The sequence below is a fragment of the Arvicanthis niloticus genome, chromosome 18, assembly GCF_011762505.2.
Source record: "Arvicanthis niloticus isolate mArvNil1 chromosome 18, mArvNil1.pat.X, whole genome shotgun sequence".
NCBI lineage: Eukaryota > Metazoa > Chordata > Mammalia > Rodentia > Muridae > Arvicanthis > Arvicanthis niloticus.
The window spans coordinates 14570997-14595362 of record NC_047675.1 but is presented as its reverse complement, the minus strand read 5'-3'; positions in this window follow the sequence as shown (position 1 = coordinate 14595362).

Below are 24366 nucleotides of genomic sequence, written 5' to 3'. Positions count from 1 at the left end.
TCCTTTGGTGATGAACAGTGATATAGAAGTATAAGCCAAATAAACTCTTTCCTCCCCCAGTCGTGGAGGAACAATCATGGTTATGGTGTTTTATCACGGCAGTAGTGACCCTACCACAGCCTGTGTATATGTGTGTATACCACTTTGCCTGGTGCCCATGGGACATCAAAAGAGTACATCTGCAAGAGACCATCAGAGTCCCTGGGACTGGAGTTACAGCTATGAGTCACCATGTGGGTACTGGGAACTGTAACTGGGTCCTTTGCTAAAGCAGCAAGTGGTATTAACCACGGAGCCATCTCTCCAGTCCTGGAAACTTATTATTATTATTTTTTAATCCTTATGTTGAGCTTTAAAATACAGCTCTGTCTAGGAGTCGATCCTAAGGTTATGTGCCTCAGGACATATGTGCAGGAGTTCCGCTCGGCACTGTTTATACAGCGAAAAGCCAGATGATTTCCAAGGGCCACATGGTCAAATAAGCATGATGAATGCATTAGGAAGATTAAAATTAAACACACGTTTAAGAATTAGAAGTTAATAGTAGCCATTAAAACAATCAGAGCTACTAATACTTCAATTAAGCCAGATTAGATAACCCTACATATGCTAATACTTGGGCATCTATCCAATGTTCAGCGTAAGGGTGTGATCAGAGTTGTGCATGTTATAATTGTCTATATGCATTTTGAGAACATATACATATGCATCCTGACAGAAACCACAGGAAATAAGAATTTTATACTCCTCACAGGCACTGCTCCTGAAGGGTCTTCAAAAATCACTTCAGCATGCAAATCTCTTTATATGAATGAATGAATGAATGAATGAATGAATGAAACCTAAGATAATGCTAAACCACTGTTTCAGACCTAGAAGGATTCTCAAAAACAAAGGGGAAAAGGAAGGCTATTTATACCGCTCAGTGCTCAGTGTAAAGTACGTACACCTTCCTAGCATGCGTGAGACCCTCAGCTCAACCCCTAGGTTGTACAATAATCATCTCCATTAACAACTATTTGAGCAAAAACTAAGGAGAAGGAAATATTATACAGCCCTAAACATCACTCAGGGTCACCTCAGTGCTGTGTGAGTGTGGGGACAGCAGACACTCAGTGCTGTGTGAGTGAGTGTGGGGACAGCAGACACTCAGTGCTGTGTGAGTGAGTGTGGGGACAGCAGACACTCAGTGCTGTGTGAGTGAGTGTGGGGACAGCAGACACTCAGTGCTGTGTGAGTGAGTGTGGGGACAGCAGACAGCCCTTCCACACAGCTTGCTTTCCTGCCTTTACTCTTTCATGTTTATATTTTCATTAAGTTATAATCAAGCAACTTTCTACAAACTATTATTTTCATTCTGCTGGTTGTTGCCCAGCATTCATTTGCCGTATAAAACCTTTTAAAAAAAAACACAGTCTCATAATAATCATTTTGCTATTGCTAGCAATCTTTCGCCAAGTACTGTGTGTTTGATTTGATTCGAGAAGTTAAATTACAAATTACGCAGTGATAAATACATCAGGACTAGAGATTTCTCCCTTATTTAGCTATATAGAATTATTGCCTTGTACTAGACAGGCAAATGTGATGTAATTACGTAGAAATCTACCATCTGTCAAATGGTTTCTGTTTGTTTGTTTTATACAATAGCTAGTTCCCTTTGAACTAAAACCAGGACAACTGAGTTAGTCCAGGTTTCTGATAAATTTTTAGCTTTGTGACTTTAGACAACTTACCCCATGTGTCTGGACCTGTTACCTATCTGGAACATTGGAGGGAGAGGGAGAAAGTCCCAATGGAAGCATGCTTATAGAGGGACTTTCACAGAGGCCCTGGAAGTGGTCCACACCCATTTTGTGCCTGGGATGCTCTAGTGCACTCTCCTCTGTCCTTTCAAGTCATCAGATTTATGGTTGGATTAATCGCGTTATGAATTGAATTAAACAAGGCTTTCCTTCCCTCAGGACTCCAAACAGTGGAGATCAGACTTGAATCCTCAGCCACTTGCAGCAGCTTTATTAAAATCTGTTCTAGACAAGAGAGGCAGAGCGGATGGTGGGGGGCAGGGCCTGGGAGGAGAGTCAGGTGCAGAGGGGATCTTAGGCAGGTGGGAAGATCCTTTGTCTGTAACAGGACACTTTTAACAAATTGCCTTCAATTGTCTACTGTTGCTGTGATAAAACACCATGACCAAGAGCAACTTGAGGAGGAAAGGGTTTATTTTGCTTATATTTGCAGATCACACACTCAAATGAAGTCAGGTTCCTTGAGACAGGAACCAATGCAGAGGCCAGGGGGAACACTGCTTACTGGTTTGCTTCCTGCGGCTTGCTCGCTCGGCTTTCTCTTTTATAGCACTCAGAACTACCTTCCTGGAGGCAGCACCACCCACATGAGCTGGACCCTTCCACATGAGCCATTAATCAAGAACATGCCCCACAAGCTTGCCTGCAGGCAAATCTGATGGAGGTGAGATTTCTCAGTCACCACTCCCTCTTAGATGACCTCAGCTTGTGTCAAGATGGCAAAAAATTATAACCGGGTCATAAGTAGAACGTCTGATTTGGACAAAGCCAAGTCCTTCTGTCAAAATCCCAGATCTAGCCCCATTTCCCACCAGGAAACATGAAACACATTAAAACAAGTGACTGGGGTATGTTTTATCCACAAGAACCTGAGGCTTTGAGTGATCTGTTTCATATGTAGTTTTGGCCATCATTGTCTTCTACTCTGATACAAATATATGTAAACCAACACTCAATACAGAAAATCAAATGACGTATAATAGGCCATATGCCATTTATTTATGTATTTGTAGTACATATTTGTCAAGTATATAATATATATATATATATATATATATATATATATATATTCAAGTAGGCATGCACAGTCAAATATCTGACTCATGACTCATGTATTTGAATAGTTGTCAGGGTGCAGACGCAGAGGCACAGCCACAGGGAGCATGCAAAGTGATCGTAACGAATTCGGTCCTGCTGTGCATGTTCTTACAACATTAGATTTTTATCTTTAGAGTATAGCTCTCTATCTGTGGGAACCTGCAGTGTCACTGTTTACTGTGCCTTTGGTTGCATTGCGGCCATATCCAGTGGTTGATCTGTCACTTCTAGGATGTGTAAATACTCTAAAATGGTCACATAATAATACAGTGGTCCTAGTGACACATTTCTCAGAGCATAGTCCCATCACCAAGCAAGATTTTTGTGCGTTTGTATATAGACATACCTGGATACACATATACAGATACATGTGTCTTCATACACACACACACACAATATATATATATATAATTATATATGTTATATAAATATATATTTATATAATATATATTTATTATATATAATAAATATATAATGTGTGTGAGAGAGAGAGAAAGAAAGAGAGAGAGAGAGAGAGAGAGAGAGAGAGAGAGAGAAAGTTGAGCCTCAAGTCCATCTTCACATCTGCTTCGTTCCTGCTTTTGGAGGGGCTCATTTTCCTCAGCTCTCTACCTATCCCTTGACTGAAGTTATAAGCTGTCCGTTGTTGATAATGCCACAGTGCAGAGAGCATCCTGGATCTTGTGTTCATGTACAGTACCTCTCTAGGGTAAACAGAGTCATTGACTTCTAAAGCCTGGCATTTCTCAGCCCTCTAGGGAATTGGGAGCACAGAAACAGCCATATTTTTTTTTTCAGATCGATGCTCACAAGCTCCTGTCCAGCCCACTGACTACAGCAGGCAGAGACGGTGAGTAGGTAACTGTGTTTGTCTCACCCAGAAGCAGGATGAAATGCCTAGATTCGTCCCACCAGTGGTGGGTGGGAACAAAACACTAGGGGTATGGCCAGAGGAGGAAAGGCTATGCTAGTTAGGCAGAGATAGGGGATATCACTGGTCCTCCAAAGCCATGCCCTATTCTGTCTAAACACTCCCAGAAACCATCAGAATGAGCTTTAACAGACCTTTGCAAAGTGCTAGCATCTGAATGAAGTGATTCATACTCCTTTGGCCATGAATAATTAGCTAATAAACTTCAAATCAATACTGGACTCTCTGGAGACAGCAGGGAGAAACAGCATCACACACCAGACCCTAGTTTTCCTCAGGGACTGTGGCTAAGTCACAATTTCCTCTGAAATTTCAGGCAGTTTCCTCCTTCAATATTAGGAGGCTGTTCTTAGCTTTGACAGGTAGCTAAGTTCTTGTTCCCTCAACTATCTGGGAAGGAGTCCCTCTGTAGGACAAACAGCCTGTTTGACCTTCAGAGGCCCTTCTTCAAAGGATAGGACAGGAAAACAACAGGATTAGTCCAGTCTGCTCCAGGCCTGAGAAGTCTGAAAAGGCTCTGGGTTCCTAGCTCCAGGACAAATGCCTGTTTTACCCTCTGCACCAGGGACCCTTTATGTGGACCCAAGGTGTGTCTTAGGAGAAATCCCCTGTCCTGCCAAGAAAGGACACAGCTGGGCATCTGAACACCTAGTCAGTGCTTAGAGGGTACCAGGCTGTCAGTCAAGTGACTTCATCTCAGAAATCCTAGGGCACAAGTTTGTGTACCATGCTAATATCTGTTCACCAACCCAGGAGGCCATACTGAGGAGGCTCAGCTCATATTCCTCTCTGTAAGGAGCTCGTATGCTCTGTGCTGGGGAGGCTAACTATGGTTCTTTCATCACAAGTGACAGACACCCAAGCCATGTGGTTTAAACCTTTTCCAGAAGGACATGACTTATACAAGGTAAAAATACTCGACACTGCTGAGTTGCATGTGGAAAGAATCAAGATGAGGGGGAAGCACAAGTAAGCTGGAGCCAGACACACTGCTGATGCATCAGATGGTCTGGCTGCCACAGAAAACAGTGTGAAGACTCCTCAGAGATTCAAACTAGAACTAGCATCTGTTTATCCCCTAGAATTGGAAACAGAATAAAAAGAGGTACCTACACAGCCATGTCCACTGAAGCATCATTCATGATAGCCCAGAGGTGGACATAACCAAAATGTCTATTCAGACATAAAGAAAGAAAATTGGTGACTACACAGAATGGAATAGTATTAAGCCTTGACAAAGAAAGAAATCCTGCTAAGCAGAAAATAAGTCAGTCACAAATAAGCAATCACTGTACAAGTCTATTTCCATGTGTCGTCTAAAGGACTGTGCTCACTGTGTGATAGTTGACAGGTAATACCAGAGGTTACAAGGGGCAACTCAGTGGCTGTGAACTGTCTTGCCTTTTGGGGGTTCACGGCTTAGCAAGTTCATGAGGCTGACAGTGCTCTATTGTACACCTGGAAATTGTTGAGAAAAATGAATTTGTTCTTTTTGTCACAATAGGAAAAAAAATACAATACACAAGTATTTCCATATAAGTAAGCACGATTAAAAAAAAAACACATAATTAAGTGTAAATTTTCTGTTGTGTCTTCTAGCATGGTTTTAAATTCTTATAAATGGTTTAAACCAAAAGAAAAATTTAAAATTTTCATAGGTTAAAAAAAATGACTTAGACTTGCAGAACTCACTGTGTGAAATACCAGCCACCAGGAGCTTACCCGCTTATTGGAAAGGACCAGAAAACCAAAGGCAGATTTCCATGCTCCTGGGCAGGAAGATCACAGAGGCACCAGCAGTGCAGTGAGAATTTTGGTTTCTTTAAAAGCACAAAAATATTATAAGAATATGCTTTCATTTCAATCCCAGGTACGGAATGTAGGGCTGCTCCAGGCTGTCCACAGCAGCTGTGATTTGCCTCATGCTCTAGCAGGGGTGTGATTTTGCCAGCTAGTTTCTGTGAGTGTGTGATGTTTGGAATTCTGCTAGGTCCTTGAGAGTTGGGGAGTTGTTGGTTGTGGTTTGTTGTGTAGTCGCGTGCAAAGAAGAAACAAGAAGAAATTTGGCACTCTGATTGTGAAGCTCCAACTTGCCCCAAGGAACCTGACACGGCAGGAAGTGTTCTAACAATGCCCTCTCCCCTCTATCCTTTTCTCTCTCCTAGTGGTGAGGGATTGAAATGGTGAAAGGAAAAAAGAACCCACAAAGTAGCCCAAAGTCCAGCTACAGAGCAGGACATCCAGAAACCAGAAGCTACCTTCTCCTGGAGCCGTGGGGGACACCTGGTTCCTTCATCCCCTCTGGACTCAGACCTTCATTTCCTACTCTAGGCCCATGAAGCTGGAGTGTTAGTCAAACCCTATTATGAGTCCTTTCCTCTGTAACCTTGCATGATCCTTTCTCTAAGTTTTACATTTTTCTTTTTCCTCTTTTTTTACTTCTTTTGTTTCGAAGTCCTGAAAAAAAAAAATTCCACACACTTTCCATATGGTGCCTTTCCTGGAGGTTGGCCAAGTCTCTAGCTCCCCAAGGCCTGTGTCATGCATATGCATGGCCTAGAAGATTGTTCAGACACCCGCTGTGCCATCACAGCCTGTCTGCTGGATGTGTCCATGTTGGCCAGCCCAGCACCCCACCCCGTCTGTCACTAAGTCTCCACCACATTATCGGGTCTCTGAATTAGTGGTAGTCTGTAGGTCCATGCAATCACACTTCCTGCAGGGTGGGTGGGAGAAGGAAGAGAGGCAGGAGAAACCGATTGGCCAGTCACACATTCATGGATGACCTCAAACTCAAGACAAGAGACTTACACCACAGGAGGTGGTACATAAAACACACTAGCATGCAGGAGAGCTGGGAGGAGATCCTCGAGCTTCAACATAAATACGGGTGCACCTGGACAGACCTGCTGCATGTGCTGTGAATTTAAAAGCACTCCATGGGGCCTGTGTGCTGATTGTTCTGCTGGTAAATGCACTTGCCCACAAGCCTGGCGACCTGAGTTCAAGGCACCTACCCAGCAGATGGAGAGCACCTACTCCTAAAGTTGTCCTCTGGTTTCTGTATGTGCAAGGTGGCAGGCATGTTCGTGTCTGTACTCACACATACAATAACAACAAAATAAAAAGTGGGAGACAGAGACAGGTGGATCTTTGTAAATTCAGGGGCTAGAAATACGTGAAACCCTGCCTTAAAATTAGTTAATTAATTAATTAAACCACCTGCAATTGCCTTGTGGCTGTCAAACTGCATTGTGGGTAATTATCTGTCATAGAACACAAACCAGATCTGAGGCTGGTTATGTGTAGTCAGCATTCAAATCATAATTAGCATAACACTGCCTGGCCTTATCAGAAGTTCGGAACTGCTGGGGCATTTGTAGTAAAAAGCATCCTGAATTCGTGAAAATTACTCAGCAGAGTAAATCACTGCTGTTTCTGCTCATGAGTTAAAGGACTAGTGTGTTCAGGTAGGATGTGGTCAGTTTCATTCTAGTTTGGTTTCTGTTGCTATGGTAACTATCACGAGCAAAACATCCTGGGGAGGAAAGAGCTTACTTCATCTTGTGCTGCCGGGTCATCATGCTCCATTGAGGGAACTAAAGCAGGAGCAGAGGTAGAAACCATGAACTGCTGCTGTTTACTGGTTTGTTCAGCTACTTTTCTTATGCAGCCCAGGGCCCATGGCTTACATCAAATAGCAACCAAGAAAATGTCCCACAGACATACCAGAAGGCCAACCTACCGCAAACAATTCCTGAGTCCTTCTACTTCTTGGTTGTGAGCCCAGCCTGTAATGACTGGGCCATCTCACCAGCCTGAGACTCCCCCTTGCTGTCTATGTTTATATCGAGTTAGCTAAACTTTACCAGCACAAATCTGTTGCTATGTTTTAGTGTCTCCGGATCCCCTGATACACAGGAGGTACAGGGACACAGAGGCTGTTCTTATTCCGGCCTCTTAGTCCTGGGCCTTCTCAACCCTAAATAGTGCCAGATGCCCCTGGGAAGGAGAGATGCAGCACATGGACATGAGCCTCCGGTCTGCAGAGCTGCCAGTGCTGTGCTGGCTGGAGAGTAATATTCGACAGAGATGGCAATTTGTCCAAGCACTGCAGGAGGGAGCCGTACGCAGCACTCAGGATCTGGAAGGAGCCATGGACCACCTACTCTAACCGTTCTAGGACATAAACAACTGAAAAGTGGAATGCAAAAAGATCTATGTCTCCAATCGGCACAGTGATATCAAATTAACAACTAAATGTCAGAACAAAAGTCAGTCGGAGAGATGGACAGAGAGAAGAACGAAGAGGCCCACGCAGAAGCAGCCTGGGCAAACATGGACTTGACCACCCAGATGTGTGTCTTGCCTTTTATTGGGCAGCTGGTTTGCTTCCTGCCTGTGCCCCACACCAAGATGTTAAGCTTGAGGCCAGCCTGGGCTACATAGTGAGTTCTAGGCTAGCCTAAGCTATATAAAAAGACCTCGTCTACCAACAAGCAATAGCTCATTTCCCTGAGAAGAGGGAAAGGCTGCTTCTGTTTACCGTGTCAGCACTGACACCATGTGTGCCAGCTTATCAGAAAGTTACCTGTTCCTTAGAAATCCAGAGAGAAACCCACAGGATGTTGTAAGTCTCCACAGGCCGGCTGGTCTGCTTTTCATGAGCCCTGTGATAGCATATGGCTGTATCCTGCCTTACTCTTGACTCTAGCTCTGAGTCCATTAGGACTGCTGGGAACAACCAAAAGAAACTTGTCTTAAGTGCTGCCATTTTGTTTCCAGACTCCATTTTTTTAATCATAGGGTGTGTACTGGCTGGTTTTGTGCATCAAGTTTACACAAGCTGGAGTTACCACTGAGAAAGGGGCTTCCCTTGAGGAAATGCCTCCATGAGATCCAGTTGTAAGGCATTTCTTCAATTAATGACCAAGAGTGGGAGGGCCCATTGTAGGTGGTGCCAACCCTGGGCTGGTAATCCTGGGTTCTATAAGCAAGCAAACTGAGCAAAGCCAGGGGAAGCAATCCAGTAAGCAGCATCCTTTCACGGCCTCTGCATCAGCTCCTGCCTCCAAGTTCCTTCTCTGTGAGTTCCAGTCCTGACTTCCTTTGGTGATAAACAGCAATGTGGAAGTGTAAGCTGAATAAACCCTTTCCTCCCCAACTTGCTTCTTGGTTATGATGCTTTGTGCAGGAATATAAACCTTAACTAAGGGTGAAACTAAGTTTTTGTTCTCAGGCCCTCAGAGAGCTGGGGACTCCCCAATAGTTGACCAGTTTCTGTTATTCATCTTTTGTTCCCCAAAACATGACTGTTCCTAACAACAACAAGAAAGAACAACTGGATTTGATTGGTTGAACTGTAAAACCTACATTCTGTATTGGTTGGCATAGATCAACCACATAAAGAAAGCTCTTATCCCTAAATCCTGATTGGTAGAAAAATGTAACTATAACTTGACACAGATGTCTGTGGTTTTCAAGCATAAATTCCCTGTAACATTCTGGCTCGAGGTCGCAGTTCAGCTCCCGAGTCTGTTCTGCAGCCCTGATTGATCAGTAGCAGCTTAATTACAATAAATTTTTCTCATCTGCATTGACCTGGTGTTCGAGTTGTGTTGGATCTAAGCGGACCCCATGTCAGGAGGACAAAGGAGACCCAGGTGATCTACACATACAGCCAGCTTGGGAAATGCTGTGGTGTGAACCGTCTGCAGACCCTTGGCTCGTCAGTCCTGCCTAAGCCCCTCCCTTTTCTCAATCTCCACCATCTCCAGTGGCCAGAGCTACAGAGGACTAAACATTGCCACAAGGATTTACTCAAATTTAGACAATAGAACAAAGCATAACAGACTATCGAAGGCTCTCCTTTCAGAAAACATATACAACGCCTGCAGTACATCCCTAAACCCAGTGTTCTGGGAGCCTAATTGTGTAAGATGGAGCCCAGAGGAAGCAGTTAGGAGGGAAATGTTAGCAATGAAACATTCTGAAGGCCCAAGGAGGCCACTGAAGCAATGAGGGCTTGTCCTAGGGTCTGGTGTGATCTGGCAGGAAGTGACATCATCTGCAGGAATCCCTCCCAGGGTTACATCCATGTACATTGCCCTGGTGCTGAGAGCTTGAGGAAATTAAGGGCAGGGTCAGGACTTAGAGGGTAGTCGTATTTTCTTTTCCTGTTGCTATAATAAATTCCCTGACATAAGCTACTTAAGGAAAGATATTTGGGGTCACAGTTCTTCAGGTTACAGTCCATCCTAGAGGGGAAGCCACACAGCATCAAGAGCCTGAGGAAGCTTGTCAGGACACATCCATAACCAGGAACAGAGAACAATGAATGGTTTGCAGGCTACTCAGCACCCTGCCTCCACTTAGAATCCACAACCAGCAAGGGAATTCTGTCACCCACAATGGATGCATCATCTATTCTTAATTAATGCAATAAAGGTAACTCCCCACAGGCATGCCCACAGGCCCACCTCCCAGGTGATTCTAGACTCTGTCAAGTTGACAAGTAGCACTAACCATCACAGGAGCCTAGCAGAAATAAATGCGTTCAAACAGGAAAGGGATGAGCTGGAGGGCCTTGTAGGCTTCTATTTAGGAACCAGAGGACCATGAAAGGGGAAGAGAGATTCTCTGAAGGCCTACTACCGGCCTTAACACAGTGGGCAAGAAACTTCTTCATTCACGTCTGCCCCAACACTGGTGTCCGTTGACACAAGGTTACCCATCTCTGCCAGAAGAGCAGGAGGAGGGATGCCCAGATGAGAAGGCCTTCCTCCTGTCTCCTGAGGGGCAGCCCAGATCATGGCTTCTAGCCATGGATCAAAATCCTAACCTTCCTCCTTTGGCCCACTCCTGACTCTCACAGCCTCCTGTGCTCCACCCTGAGGGAGCCTAGAAAGAATGGGAGTGCATCATGCTAAAAGGAAGCTCGACCGTGTTCTAACACTGGAGGTAGATTGCTCAACCAAATGCACCATTTTCTACCAACCAGCATTCTTCTGCCCAAAGCAGCCCTCCACCCCCTGAGCAGTCCTCCATCCCAGGGGTACTTCCCCACCCTAAGGCAGTCCTCCAAACCCAGGCAGTCCTCCACAGTGCTCCAGAGTACTCCTCCACCTTGATGCAGTCTTCCATCCCTCAGGCTGTCCTACCCCCCCACCCCACTTCACACCCACTCAACCAATTCTGGGGCTTTGAAGACAAACTTTATTGGACTTATTACTACTGACTGTCTCTCTTTCTGAATCAAACTATAGCTTGCAACCCCAAGCAGAAGGCCTGCCTCCTGGGAAGTTCTCATGGTGTGAGTGTTGAAATCTGAGTTGCCATCACTAGGCATCACAGATTCTCGCCAGTCCCTTGTTGCTGGGCACCCAGGGGGCCACCTCAAAGCACTCTGTGGACAGTGGCTGGTGGCTGGAGGAAGTTTCATGATGATGACCACAGGCTTTGCTATCAGACTCAAGTTCCATGAGGCCCATTCTACCCCTGTAAGCCACACACCATTCTTCAGACAACTCAGAGCACTTAGGGGAGCCCTCAAATGTCAGAAGGGATTCTGGGAGGCAGCAGTGTGCACATCCATCAGCCCCTTGGTCCTGAATAACCCTCCAAAATGTCTCTTAGTCTGTATCACCTTTCTACAGACAAGAACACTCAGGCTCACTGATGAAGTCATTCCAAACTCGACATGGCAGAACCATGACTGAAGGGACTCATAGCTAGCATCCGCACGCCTTTATGCCTCCCACTGACCATTCTTCAATGCCTGATCAGGGAAAAGGATCCTTGCTTGAGGACAAGCCCAGAGGGACAGGTCTCAGGCTGATGCTGTGTTAGAACACCTGAGCGCAGCCTGCCTGAGAAAATGGAGGAGCACAGAACATTGGCCAAGGCGTACTGCAGACATGGAGGCCCAGCTCCTAAACATTTCGTGATCCTGCATTCCTCAACTGGTCTTTAGACCACCTCAGCCTACCCACAGCCTCCAGCACTGGAACTTTCAAGAAGAAAGCAGGCACACCTTTTCTAGAACCTGATACATTTGTCAGTCCTGCCCCTTGACAAGTAAATCCAGCGGTGGTATGAATCCCACAGACACCCAAGAGCCACCTTGTCAACCCTGGTCTGCGCATGTTCACTCTAACATCATCGGGCCTTTCCTCTGCTTCTGTAGAACACAGTTAAGAAATTGAGATTTAATCCTTGGCAGACCAAAATACCAGCCCCCAACTCACTGTCCTGCTCCTCTCTAGTCCGTGCCAGGGCTGAGGGAAAAGGACAAGGTGTATGCGTAATGCATACAGCAGCTACAGGGCTTGCCCATATTTAAAACTTCCTTCCATATATTTTTAATAAAACAACTGATACAAATTCAAAACCAACTTCATAAATCAAACATTATTCCATGTTGGCGGCTTCAAGGTTTCCCGGCGCTTGGCTGGGAGCATGGGTCTCCCAGACGGGCTTTGCACTTCAGTGCTCCAGGTTTTCTGAAAGGTTTATTGGATTTCATAGTCCCTTAAGGGGAAACCCTTTAAATGTCTTTGCAATTATAAGTCTAATAACACTTCCAGCCCTTGGACACAGCCTTGACTTGACAGAGATAAGGAACTCCAAGTTGCTCAGTCAATACCAGGCTATTAATCTCTGTCACCTCGCTGTCACCGAAGCTCAGGAAAACAATGTCGTTTCTTGACCTAGGTGAAGGCACGGAGTGATTTTATTCAGAATGTCGGCATTCATCAACCGGGATTTTGTCAGCCCCTCAGCTCCTGGAAGAGGAGTTCTTCATCCCACCGGCGTTGACGCCCTTCCAATCCAAAGAGTTGCTTTCAGTCCTGGCCCGTTATTATTATTTAGCACTTATTCAAGTGTAAAAAGACGTTAAGAATAAAGTTTTCCCTGCCATAAAGAGACCTGGCAGATAAATCACTTCCTGATGCTCTTGAACAGCCCAGGCCAAGGACAGCTGGAAATTACCAAAGGCCGTGTTTGTTTACATATTCAAATGAAGGTTAATTTTTATCCTGTCTCTGCTCAAATTTGATTAGGGTGGGGCTCTCCCCCCTCCCTCGGTGGTCTATTTATATCAACAGCCTCCCTCTTGACCTTGAAAGAAACCTAAGAAATTGCTTAAAAGAAAAGGCTGACAAAATTCCTAATGAGAAAGTAACAAAGAGGAGCAAATGTTTCTCAGCAGGGCAGCCAGCCTCGCTGCTGGCTGCAGCCAGAATGGGTTGCCTTCTCAGGGGTGGGCTGGTAAAGCCAGATGTACCCCCAGCACAACCAGGGGTAGCAGAGAAGCCTGTCTTGCCCTCTCGGGCCAGGAGTCAGATAGAATAATGCCAGTGGGTACTGCTCTGGTTTGCATAAGAAATACCTCCCCCAACACGCAAACCATCCATAGTCTTAATGCATTTGAACTCTTGGCCAGCAGCAGACCCAACTGATTTAGAAGGCGTGGAACCTTCCGGAAGTAGGGATTTGACACAGAAAGTGGGCCACCACTGGCAGACAGGCCTTGATATTTTATAGACTGGCCCTACTTTCTACGTTCCTGACTACGGATGCAATGTGGCCAGGTGCCTTACACACCCACAACCATGATCCCTTTGCCACAACAGACTGTATTCTTTCTTAAACCATGTGCCAAAACAAACAGTTCCTTCTTTTAGTTGCTTTTATCGGGAATTTTGTCACAAGGAAGGGCAAAGGTCACTAATATGGGTGCTACCCCATAGCACACAGCACCAGAGGTGAGGGCATGACAATCAAGCAGCCCTTAGAGACAAAGAGATGCCCCAGGTATGTGGAACCCAGGTTTGGAAAATTGCCAAACCAGAGCTGCTGTGGCTTCATGGGAAGCCTGGGGTTTAGGAGCAAAAGGGCCAGGGTGAGGTAGAACTCTGGACCCCAGCACTTCAGGTGCAACTGTTTCTTAGGACTCACTTCAGAATCCCTTTCTTTGAATAAATAATATTGGAGCCCTCAGAAGTCTGAAGATGGTTAAGGAACAGCAAGAAAGGATGCTTCTGAGAACAGGTGTTTCCCAGAAGACTGTTCAGGAAGAGCAGGCATCTGAGGCCAGGAGACATGATGAGACTCAGCACCAAATCTCCGTGAAGAAAACTAAATATATTTCTGCCTTTGCCGCAAACTAACACCTAGCACATTCCACTGGTAGCAATGAAGGCCATTCCTGTCTAAGGTTCTTGAATGGATGACAATTCAACTTGAAAGACCAACCAAAGAGTAATGTTGAAGTTCTGCCACACCCCCTAAGCAAACTCCTAGGCTCTCCTTTCCTATTTTCATTTAATATGGGGGTCCCAGGAGGCTCAAACCCAAATTACCCATCAAAGAAGACATGTTTGCATTCAATTTTAGCTTCAAGTTTTGCTTATGTTTTGGCAATTTGGTACTTTTGGTACTTGAGACTTCCTGTAAGTCTCCCTGAACCCCTTTTCCACAATAACAAAGTTCGAGTTAAATTCATGAGTCTCCAAGAACTTTGGGCTTTGTCTAGGGCTAGAACCAAGAGACCAAGCTCAGCTTGTGATTCCTTGTGATTCAGCTTGTGAGGAAAGGGTGAGACTCTGGTGAGGTGACTGTGAGAGTCAGCCAGGCCTTGGCTTGCCTTATCTGTACAATGAAGAGCTGAGGTAAAAACTCTCATCTACTCCCCTTCTGTATGGAACCCCTGTTGGCTTGGGGCTCACATGTGGGAAGAGCATAGAGACTACAAGATGAACTGATACCCAGGCCCATGTGCCCAGAGCTTGCCCCTGCTCCAAGACAGCCTCAGTTCCCTGTGAGCCAGGGTGGTGAGTTGCCTGACAGGTCCACCACCTGCCACCAATAGACTGTGTCAACTTGGAAAAGCTTCCTGAGTGATTTTCTTGTGCCTCAGTTTCACCAGCTTTAAACTAGGATTATAAATAGAGCCCTTTCCAGTGTAGCTAAAAGTCTTCAACATGCTTGTACTTGGCAAGTACAAGCCAGTATTACTAGTATTACTAGTAGATTAGTATGTACATTATACATACATTAGTATGTGCTGTATACAATATACCTTATGTGTTTCTTAAGTACAGTTTGCAGGCAAAGGGACCTGGCTGTGAGTTTCTGCTCACGATGGAAAATGTCCTACCTTTTTTAAATGTAGTTCTTCTTGATGCAGAGTTTCTCTGACATCACGGCTGGCCTTGAGCCTTCTATGTGGCTGAGGCTGACTCTGAACTTCCGGGACTCCTCCTGCCTCTACTTCCCAAGTGCTGGGATTAGAGATATGTATGCACCATCATACCCTGATTTTACCTGATGCTGGAGATCAAGGTCAGGGTCATCTGAGCTAAACCCTCAGCCTAGAATTTATCACTTAAAAACATAACTACTCTAAGACACAGAGACAGAAAGAGGCATCCTGAGAGAGGAAAGTGTTATGAAGCCCTTTTGAAACATATTGAAGGCACAGCCACAGGGAAGGGCCAGAGTTGTGTGAGACACAGGAAACCTCCAATCCCAGACAGAGAGGCAAGGCCTACTAGGACACCACCATGTGGGTGTCCTCAGAGTCCAGGTTAGAGAGGCTAGTCTCTAAGGAGTTTTAGTCAGATCTACCATGGAAAAGAGCCAAGTTTGGGTCACACTGCTTGGTGCTGATGAAATCCGGGACATGGGATGCTGGTAGGTGGTGGGGACCCCCCGAGGTTCCTCTGACAATGAGCCAACATCCCCACCAGAACTCTACTCCTTACTTGGAACAGGACCAGGGCTTACCTCCCCAGAGCCAAATCCAGGCATCTCTACTCCCCACAGCTCACCAGCCATACTAGGCTAACCTCACCCATGGCGCAGAGCCAGATAAAAGTTAAGACAAACCCTAACTCCGTAACTGACAGGACACATGGTGGAGCCTGCTGCCCATTGGTCACCCACATCACAGAGCAGTTCAAGTAAGTCCCAAATTTAAAAATCAGCACCTGCCTCCCCACTGCAATTGTCCAACAGCCACAAATGGCCAGAGGCATGGCCCAGCCCAGCCCCATATGAAACCTTTGTGCGGACACAGAGTGTTCTATTTAACTGTGCTGACCTAGAACATAAAGAGAGAAAGGAAGCTATTCAACCAGCCCCACCTCTTCAAAGCTGTCACCTCAGGATCCCAGAAGACTGTGTCAATCTTGTTCAAGACTGTGTTCTGGATCTTGGGAGTTATGTCAGACCAGGAGAGGGCCTTTCATAAGGATGTACTACCCTGAACCTCCCAAGCCAATAAAATCTAGTCTGTCACTCCCCGACCTGGGAGCGGTCCTGTGGTGATGGGAAGATGACAGGAGACAGAAGCAGCTCCCACCCAGTGAGCTCCCACTGAAGCCTCTCTGGATAAGGAGCATACTGGGGCCCCTGGGTACAGCATCTTCAGCACCCTTCAGGGTACCAAGGATGCATAATGACCTGTCCTCAGCATTATTTAGTCAGCAAGCAAATATACACATGTAGTCTAGGCTTCAGCCTGGAGAGAAGGCCAGGGGCCCTTAAGTCAGTCAGGAGTAGCTCTGGCTCATAAATGGGGAGTCTCTATAGGTTTCCCAACTAAATGCATCTGAATCAAGGAGAGAGCCCCAGGTTCAACTCCTATAGAATCCATCTGGGGGACATAGACTGGCAGAGGAGGAGACTCAACCCTGTCTCGTCACTATCACCTCACCAGGAAGAAAGACAGACCCGGGGGAACAGGCAGAGGTTACAAGAGGTCTGTCTCCTGTCATAGATCTGCCCTGAAGATCAGTTCAGACCTCATACAGAAAGCATGTCACTGGCTTTGATGCACAGATTTGGCCTTTACAAGAAGCATCTACACTCACCATTCCACCTCAGGAGCCCTGGGAGGCCAGTGCTCCCCTGAGGTCAGTTATATACGATGGTGTCAGTCTGGGTAGACTACCCATCCTCAGTCACCCAGGCAGAGTTCAGCTGGCCTCCTTTTATCCCAAACCACAGCTGAATCAACATAGGGGATTGGGTTCTGGGAGAAAAGACATGAATATTGAGAAATAGCATTAGCAGCTGGCATTTTTTGACAGATTTTTAGGTCTATGATGAAGCTAATGTTCCATGGGAATCACCTCACTTTATCTCGCCATGATCCACGGAGAACAACCCCATTTTACAGATGGAGAAACTAAGGCTCGGAGAACTTCAACAACTTCCCTCTGATCTCACCCCAGGTAACAGGAAGAATGAGGATTCGTTCCGATTTGTGTTACAATGCAGGCTTACAGGTCACGTGGCAGGGTCACACTCTTCAAGTTTGAGTGAGTGAACCGAAAATCCAATAGAAAACTTCAAAGAACAAATTACCTTCTATAATAACTTTCAAATAACCAAGGCCAGTAGTACTCTGGATACTCAAGTGACTCAAAAGGTGGCTGAGTGCTCCGTGTGGCAGAAGGAAATGGCCATAGCCTTGAGAAACATTCTCTGTGCCCTGATCACTGGGGTGAAACCAAGGCTGAGGGGTCTCCTGGGAGAGAGTCCACTGCAGACATAAGATGAGGAAGGGAGAGGCTTCTCTGCCCAGGTGAGCTGTCAGCACCAGTGACTCCTGTCCTGACAGTAGGCCCAGAGAGCAGGGCCAGGCAGTGCTCCACTCTGCCAGCTTCAGAGATGGGCAGGGGCACGGGCCTACTTCCCGAGGCACAGGGCCCATAAATCAGCCAAAGATGGCTGCACAATTGCAGAGCGCCCCTTTCAAGCAGCTCTGAGGAAAAATGGCTCCATCTGCTCGCTGCTGGGTCATAAATAAAACAGAATTGGAGCAAAATGGATGGAAAGCAATTTTTGGAAGATGAATTTCCGAGACTTGGCTTCCATTCCTGCTCCTCTTCTGCTTCTGGAAATGGCCGGCTGCAGTCTTGCTGAGCCAGGGCTGGAGGAGACTCGATGGGTGGGGAACATAGATGAGGGTTGGCATCAGGCTTCTTGCAAAAGCTTCTTCGATGAGTCCTCCTCCCCCCTGTTGTTCTCCATTGTCATGGTCACCATCATCATCATCATCACCATCACCATCACCATCACCAGCACCAGCACCAGCACCAGCACCAGCACCAGCACCAGCATCAGCACCAGCACCAGTACCATCATGATAAACTGGTTAATTGGCTCCTGATGCCTTCTTATGCGGACACTGAGCTGGAAGCTGTACGTCTCCCCACCTCAAGTCTTGATCTATCCTGGCTGCATATCCTTAAGGCTGCAGAGCGTTTCCCCATAACAGTCTCTGTGACCTGTGCTGTACTTTTCTCTATCACCTTTTAAACTATCCTTTCATTGGCACATACAATTGTACATACGTACAGGGTGCGGTGTGGCACTTGTGCGCCCGTGTGCAAAGCAGAATGATCCTCTCTGGGTCACAGGAAGAGCAGCTCTCAAATGAGCATCTCTCATTTGTATTGGGGACATTCAGAATTCTCAAGCAATTCTCTTAGTGACCCATTGCCTTCTTCCTAATCTAGGAGCAGGCACTCCTTAGAACAGGGATCTCACCAGCTTTTCCACCCACTATCTCTGAGCTGAGGACAATTCCTAACCAGTAGAAAGACTTCAGTAAGTGTTTTTGGATCACTGAATAAATGAATGAATGAATGAATGAATGAATGAATGATGGTATTCCCACAATCTGTGCAACACAGCCAGCCTGTGCTTATCTCTTCATACCCATTTCTTACCTGACTGACCACGGTACATTTTGTAGACCTTGTGATTTGATGCTGATGTAGGCACACTATACTGTCTAGGACCCTCTTTGGTTCTTAGTGAAGTTGACATGTCCTTGGGGGTGCCCATTGTGTGTTCTGCTGCCCTGGTGACTGACTTCAGTGGTCTTTTAGGCTATGACATCTTTGGTCACTCACCTCTTAGTGACTTTGTATCCAGCTCTCCTGGTCACATACTGTTCTAGAGGGCATGATCAAGACAGAGGAGACTCTGGTCCTCATGGAGGTTCATCCTAGCAAAGGTGCTGAGGAAAGCAAGCGTGAACACAAAGGAGAAAGGGTTTCTGAGCAGCACAGTGCTGCAGTGGCAACAGAGATGAGGAGGCAGAGGAAGTGACCACCTCAGATCTCCACAGGCTATTCTCCCAACTTTGCTTTTTTGGCTACCTGCAGAGCCCACACACACTGTTCCAGATGCCGCTTTGCAGGGACCCTGTCTGCTCAGGCCAATTCTTTGCATCAGCCCTAAGGCTGGGACCCAGTGTGAATTAGCACAAGAAACAAACAAGAAAGGCCTCCTGCTCTGGCCAGCCTCATGCTCAGGTCTCATGTCTTATCTCAGAAACACAAAAATCCACATAGCTGATGCTCCTGGGACAGGTGAAGTCTAGGAGCTTCCCACAGCAGAGTTAGGGGGCTCTCAGGGACCTGTGCCTTCTGACCTCTCATGGGTAATTTAGAATTACTGAGTTCTATCTATGATGTCAATGTCCTGTATCAGAACTGAATCTTCCTTGAAGGATATGTAAGGGTTTCAAATAAATGCATAGTCAGATTAAAAATTCACCGAGCAAGGCTATGTCAATCCATTGTAAAAGAAGGACATCCAACGGCCAAGACAAGGGCCAAGGATTTCTCTGGAAATGGAGATCCAGTCACTTGCCCCTCCCACTCCTCAATAGAAAGTCACCAATCCAGACTGAGGGCCTAGAGCCCTGAACAGCCAGGTTCTTAGCTGGCTCTACCAACACTTGTCACACACCCTATGACTCTGACACATCTCCTCCTTACTTAACCTTTTATTTTCCCTGTGTACAAGAACAAACTGAGGTTTCTCTCAGAAGTGACTGTGAGACTATGAAACTTGTCTCCATACAACATCTCCAGCCTTCCCTCCACAGTAACCTGCTCTATATAGTGTGGTGTGTGTGTGAAGTAATGACATTAATAAGTGTTGTCAAACAAATGGATGTGTGGGTGGGTGGATGGATGGATGGATGGATAGATGAAGCAAAATCACTTGGTAATGTTTCAGACTGGAAAACCAAAAGGAAGTGGTTTAGAGAGACAAGGAGAAGCTGAAAATGTGGCTGACTGAGAAAATAAGCCAGAATGGGCCACCACTCCTCTTTGTATCATTTTTCCCAAGTTGAAGAGACACAAGGATGACTTGAGTGAAGCCGTTGATTGCAAACTAAAGGATTATAAACACTGAAAAGTACGGCTCTTCCCAAGATGAGGAGGGTAAAGATGGCTGGATATTGAAGTCTGGAGAGGTGAGAGACTTCGACTTTACAGCAACTACTAGTATTCACACCAGATGGGGTTAATAAGCAAGGGGGCGGGGGTGGAAGTAGAGAGCCTGCCAGAAGAGACCATTGAAGTAACTCAGGGATACGACTGAGAAGCAGCTCAGCTGGTAGGATGATGGCCCAGCATGCACAAGGCCTATGGTTTGATTCCAAGTACTCTCCTCATAAACAGACCTGGTAGTGCATGTCTGTAATCCCAGCACTTAGGGGATGGAGGGAAAAAAATCAGAAGCTCAGGGCCATCCTCAGCTACATATTGAATTCAAGGCTACCCTAAGCTACACAAGAACCTGCCTTACAAAAATAGAAAACTGATCCAGGAAGGAGATATTGCTGTGCAGTGGTTGGTGGTAGCAAAGATGGAAAGAGACTCGGCTTCTGGGCTAGTGTAGACCATGAAACTCAAGAACAGAATATCAGTAATGAAGCTCAGAAGTGAAGAAATCTAAGCACTGGAACCTGCATAAGAAGTCATACTGAACTGATCTAAATGAGACGGAGAAGGCTTAGGAGAACAAGCTTGTGAAAAATGGGATTCAGCTAAAGACAAAATGAGCTTAGGATATGGGTTCAGCATATCTGCTAATCACACTGCGTGGACAAATGCTAGCTGCGGCTTCCTGCTTTGTGGGATCATCCATGGGCTTGATGTGACCAACAAAGTGTGAACAGGAGTCAGTTCCCCGAGTCAGTTTACAGTTTGCGGCTTTCATTTTCTGCCATACTGTGACCAGTGGAGTTCTAGACAGAGAGCTGGTCCATCAGGCAGGAGTGAGGATAGCACAGACAGAATGTGGGGGACAGACGGCACACATGAGAAAGAGACCTTTTGGCGATGGGCCATCATGATTTGAGATTTGATATAACCTCCTGTTGGAATATCAATAGGCAGCTGTGTGTGTGTGTGGCTGCGGGAGGGAACTCCAGGCAGGAGAGAGAAACTATGGAGTTCCTCACAAAAAGAGAAGCAAAAGGAAGCCAGCAAGGAGTGTTAGGGAAGGCCTGTGGTCTGAGCGCTGGCCTGCAGCATGCAGAGGAAGGGGCAGTGGAGGTCTGAGGAGTGGGCAACCTGTGTCCTAAAGCCTAGGGGGAAAAGATGCATCAAGAAGTGATTAACTATGGCCATCACTGTGGACAACCCAACCAAGACACAAACTCAGAACCAACTCCTAGACTTAGCTGCATGTAAGTCACTGATAATTCTGCCAGTGGCAGTGGTCACGGACGTGTGTGTGTATGTGTGTGTGTGTGTGTGTGTGTGTGTGTGTGTGTGTGTGTCTATGTGTCTGTCTGTGTGATTGTGTGTTTGTCTGTCTGTGTGTATGTCTGTCTGTGTGTGTCTTTGTGTGTTTATGTGTGTGTGTCTGTGTGTGTGTCTGTGTGTGTATGTCTATGTGTGTGTATCTGTGTGTGTGCATGTCTGTGTGTATCTGTGTGTGTGTCCATGTGTGTTTATGTCTCTGTGTGTCTGTGTGTTTATGTCTGTGTGTGTGTCTGTGTGTATGTGCGTGCACATGCAGGCACGTCATGAGAATGTCAGATTAGATTTAGTTCAACAAGAAGGAAGGAGTGTAGACAGCAGATATGGAAGCACTGGAAGGACAAGCACTGAAGAAGCAAGCAGAGAAATGTGATATTAATTGATGGAGCAACTGGTGTCAAGATAATTTAAGTGGGGGAAGATATTAACATTGCTTGTGTGTTGTAGGGAAAGATCCGGCAGAAAGGACAATGTTGAAGCATAGAAGGCAGAGGGCAGGATGGCTGCAGATATGTCCTTGAAGAAGCAGAAAGAGGTGAGATCCAGTACACAAGGGAAGAAATGGCTTCCTACAGGACCTGCCTGCTCTCTGTGGTAACCCACAGAAAGGCATCCTGAGCAGACCCTGAGTCCATCCCATTCTAAACTTGGTTACTGGTGATTCTTGGTTCAGTTCTGTAACTTTTCAGCCTCTTGCTGTGACTGGTACCACAGTGGTCCCGTAGTTTACTCTCACCTCTCTGAATCATTCTCTCCTGTCTCCAACTTGATTCAAAGTTCCTCTCCCTCCACACTCAGGCTCAGGCTCTGTGGGGAGAAGGAAGGACAGATGCCATCGGAGATGAGTCAGGACTCTAGCTCTTCTAGCTTGGACACAGAGCCCCCTCCGCATCTGGGTGGTACTGGGGGTCCTAGGTCAAGACTAACTAGTTCTTTTTGCAACTGTAGAGTCTGTATATATGTTCACAGAGCCAAGTTTAGCTTCAGCCTGACCTCTAGATGACAAAGGACCCTCCTCAAAAAAATTGCAGTGAATTTTACCCCATGGTAATCATGGCTTGTTTTTGGTTGTATGTTGTCCACAGAGTATGGAGTGTAATTGGTAACCTAAGACTCTTCACAAGAGAAGTGGTGGGGTGGGTTTTCCATATTTGGACAGAGAAGCCAAACAAGGTGGTGATGTCTGGGTTGTAGCTCATAAAAAAATATATATATTTTAAGGAGCTGGAGAGATGACTTGGTGGTTGGAAGTACATGCTGTTCTTGCAGAGGACCCTGGTTGAAATTCCAGCACCCATCTCAGAAATCTCCCAGCCACCTGTTACTCCAGCTCCAGGGGATCTGATGCTTCTGCCCCTCCACTAGAACCAGCAGACATGTGCACATATCCCCATGTAGGCCTATCTACATAAACATTATTGGTTTTGAATAAACTTCAAAACAGGTATGATCAAAGTGTTCTGTAGAACAATGCACCAAAGGATTCTAGACCTCAGCGTTCTCCTCAAACTCAATATAGTTTAAAAAACCCTTAATGCTATTCCAAGAGAGTTGGGATTCTACAGAGAATCATCAAACAAGACCCACACATCTGCTGGTTAATAAAAAAAAAGAACCTGCTAAATGAACTGATAAATTAACTCCAAAATCCTGGAGGTGTTTCTATGTTTATTTGGAAAAAAATAGACTAGCAAAATCCATGATCCCAGAGTAGACATAGGACTCCAATATATTACCCCATCCCTGCAGTTATTGATCAGGAAGTAAATTAATGAAATGTATAAGTCACTGGGTGAACACAGCCACCAAAAACAATGACCCATAGATAAGAAACAGGGGCTTACTTTCTGACTTTCCAATGCAATACCTTACAATGACTGCCACCAAAGCATGATGCTACTTCCAGAACACAACTCTAGTAGAAACAGAATCGATGGAGTACTGTTTAGTTCCAATCATGAAGGATATCATTCTTTTTTTGACAATACACAAAAACAAGGCACAGAAAGACATCTACCATATGATCTCACATTTGGAAGCCATAAAATAATCCTTTAAAAAAAAAAAAACTCATAGAGTGGTGATTGCCAGAGATGGGGAAATGGAGGTTAGAGAGACATTGGTCAAAAGATGAAGAGTTTCAGCTACTATGAATAAGCTTCAGTAGCTGGACTGGATATATGTTTTTGACCCACCTTTGCTTGACTACACCCCAGATGGGACAAGCTGCCTTGCCTTGAGTTTTTAGACATTGTGGGATAGAGAATTGAAAGAGAAATTATGTCTCTTGTATTCTTCTTAAAGATGCCCAGCTATGAGGACTCAATCATGTATTGATCTAGAAATCAATCCAATATGGGAAATAACAGTCTACTTTTGGAAGACTGGATCTGGACTTTGTCAGAGACATATTTGGAAGCTAGCTGTAGATTGCTATGATGTTAGGATAGCAAGAGATACTGTTGGGACAGAATCTGGATTTCAAACAAGTGTTAGTGCATGTTTTAAGACTCTTTTAATTGTCAAGCTAAAACTGGTTTTTGTCTCTTCTGCATTTATTGTAAGTTGCATTGACTATATACTTTCTAATTGTGCTAGTGTGTTGAAACCTGGCATGTCTGTTATGGGGGTCTATCAACCATCTTTCATTTCACTGCCCTGAGTATTAGAAAACCTTGATTCTCTGAAAAAAGCTTGAAAATGATGGAAGAAGTGAGTTAGGCTTTAAGCAAAAGCAAGAGGGTAGCAGGCTTGATTATTGCTGGTATAACAGCTTTAATTCCATTAATAGCTAGCACCACTGCTTCTGCAATAGCATTGACACAAGGAGTTAAGACAACTATTTTTGTTAACCATCTAGCAAAAAAAAATGTTACTAATGTATTAAGTATACAAAAGGATTTATATAGGTGTCTGGAACAACGAATGATGCTCTATAACCCATTCA